This window comes from Chrysochloris asiatica, unplaced genomic scaffold (assembly GCF_000296735.1).
Source record: "Chrysochloris asiatica unplaced genomic scaffold, ChrAsi1.0 scaffold00042, whole genome shotgun sequence".
In the NCBI taxonomy this organism is placed as follows: domain Eukaryota; kingdom Metazoa; phylum Chordata; class Mammalia; order Afrosoricida; family Chrysochloridae; genus Chrysochloris; species Chrysochloris asiatica.
The window spans coordinates 10,170,549-10,173,477 of NW_006408560.1; positions in this window are offsets into that span (position 1 = coordinate 10,170,549).

Consider the following 2,929-nt stretch of genomic DNA (forward strand, 5'->3'; position numbering starts at 1 on the left):
TATTCTTGGGAGAATGTTTCCTCTTGCAGATAAAGCTGAAGGAAGAAAAGAACGAGAGAAGTGATGGAGTGGCCTTGGGTGTTCATCTTGGATCCTGGGTTGGGCATGTGTCCTATAATCAGGATGATGAGGGGATAGAACCGATAGCCTAATTTCATGGGTGACCTGGTGAGACTCTAGCAAAGGATTAGAGCCAGAGACCAACAGACCTGCACAAGAGATGCTTCCCAGAAGCAGAGCTGCTTATGGTCTGAGTGCCACAGTGTGATACCGAATGGGGAGAGGCCATTCCCACAGCCATTCCTCGCAGCCAGATTTGTTTCCTTGTGGCCTACATGAGCTGTACCTCTAAACGCCCCAGCAACTGAGCTCCAATCACAGATATTGGACATTTCCTAATGGCAGTGTCTTAGTCAAAAGACGAAGTGCCTAACTCCTATGAGCAGGGTAGACATTGGGGGTGTGAGTTGGAGCAGGAGAGGAATAGCTGGGTGGACTCGGAGATGATGAGAGCTGTCAGACTGGTTTCTAAGACCATGTGGCACATTCCTGTGAGATTCCTAGAAATTACTTGGAGATGTGTTGTGAATATTTGAGCACTTGGTCATTGCAGCTACCATGATTTGGGCAAATACATTTATTATGAACTCATCTGCTTACAAGCTAAAAAGATCAGTTAATATTTAGATTACACATTTACAACAAAATTGTAAAAACGTGCCTTTTTGTGCCTTCTTATTGTTGCTGTAAAGTGCCATCGAGTCAGTTCCAACTCACAACAAACCTATACAGGGTTTCTGAGGAATAGCTGATGGATTTGAACTGCTGACCTTGTGGGTTGATCCTACAGTGCCACATCTTACAGGTTAGCAATTCTAAAGAAAGCCTTAGAGTTGAGACAGGACTTCATTCACATTAGACTGTAGGAAATAAAAAACATATAATCATTTCAATAGATACAGAAGGAAAAAGAAAGGCATTTCAGTACTCATTTATAATAGAAATTCTCAGCAAACAAGGAACTATAGGAGACCAGGTCAACTTAAAGGGCATCTACAAAACCAAACAAAATCTAGAGCTAGCATCATACTCAGAAATGACAGACTGAAAGCTTTTCCCCTAAGACTGAGAACAAGGCAAAGAGAGCACTGTTGTTGTTAAGTGGTGTCAAGTTGGTTCTGACTCATAATGACCCTTCATAGGGTTTCTGAGGAACAGCTGGTGACATTGTGGTACATAGTGGCTTTTCAACAATTGTGTTGAAAAGCAATTGATTTTCAACAAAGGTACAAAGGCAATTAAATGGAGAAATGATAGCCTTTTGGAAAAAAGTGGTGCTAGAACAATTAGATATCGATATGCATAAAAGAAGTATACAAATAAGTATATAAATAAATAAGTAAATAAAAAGAGCAAAAAAAACACATACTTATTAATTCTTAGATACATAAATTCAACATGGGCAATAGGTGAAAAAGGAGCTCCAGGGATACAACAGCTGTTAACTGAAAGGTTGACAGTTTAGACTCCCCCAGAGGCTCCTCAGGAGAAAGGGCTGGCAATATGCTTTTATAAAGATTGCCTAGAAAACTATGAGGCAGTTCTCCTCTGTCACATAGGTTTGCTGTGAGTCGAAATCAAGGACACTTAATAACAACAATAGGTTAAAACATCATAAAAAACTATACAAATTCTAGAAGAAAAATTTGAGAAAATCTTTTTGACATTGATTTAGGAAAAATTACTTAGGAGTTTTTAAAAAGGCAAGATTCAGAAAGAAAACTTTATCAGCTGGGCTTCATCAAAATTAAAAGCTTTGGCTCTTTTTAAGATGTTGTTGTTAAGTGCCATTGAGTTGGTTCCAGCTCACAGTGATCCTGTATAGCGTTTCTAAGGAGCAGCTGGTAGGTTTGAACCACCGACTTTGTAGCTCAGACTGACCTTGTGGTCCACTGCTTATCCTACTATTAATAAAATACAAAGAGACTTCTCAGGTACGATGATAGAATGGGCAGAAGCACTGAGCTGACCCTCTGCAATAAAAATATGAGAAACCGAGTGAACCCAATACAGATGGAGATCTCGGAACCCTGAGCTTCAGAGGATAGGACAGAAGGTGGGCTGAGTGAGGACTAGAAGAGGAAGTGGAACAGGAGCAATAACAGAAGAAAAATGAGCAGACTGTAGGTTGTGTGTAGTGGTGCAGCCATCTTGAGCTTGATCAAGTGACTCCTGGTGTGGCACTGTAAGATCAAGGGTTCAAACCCACTATCCATTCTTTGGAAACCCCATACAGGGTCACTATGAGCTGGAACAGACTTAACAGCTATTAAAAATAACAGTAACATAGATGGATAATCCTGGTGTGGCACTGTAGGATAAGCTCTGGACTAAGGTCAATTTTAATCACAGGGTCGGCAATTGAAACTTACCAGCTGTTCCTTAGAAACCATACACAAAGTCATTAGGAATAAGAACCGACTCATAGGCACTTAACAACAACAAATAGATACAGTGGTCTGCAGGTACAGGACAGAATGCAGCAAGAGGGTGCAGTTCTTCCTGTTCCCAGCTCTCCTGCCAGCTGGGAGCATGCTCAGTCACCACTCTTGCCAATTCAATGACCAGTTGTTGTTGTTGTTTTTGTTGTGTGCTGTCAAGTCGATTCTGACCCATAGGAACCCTGTATAGGGTTTCCAAGGAGCAGCTGGTGAACTTGAACCACTGACCTTGCAGTTCAAACGACTTTGCAGACTGATGTATTAGCCCACAGCGCCACACCAGGACACCAGTTGTACCTCTTTTTTCATAGTCTGTGCTCTGCTTGGGGTTGGGTATGGGCATAGCACCTCTGCTTCAGGATGCATGTGAACCCGTCCTGATCTATACTATCTAGTAAACACTAAGCTGCATTCACACTTCCATTCTC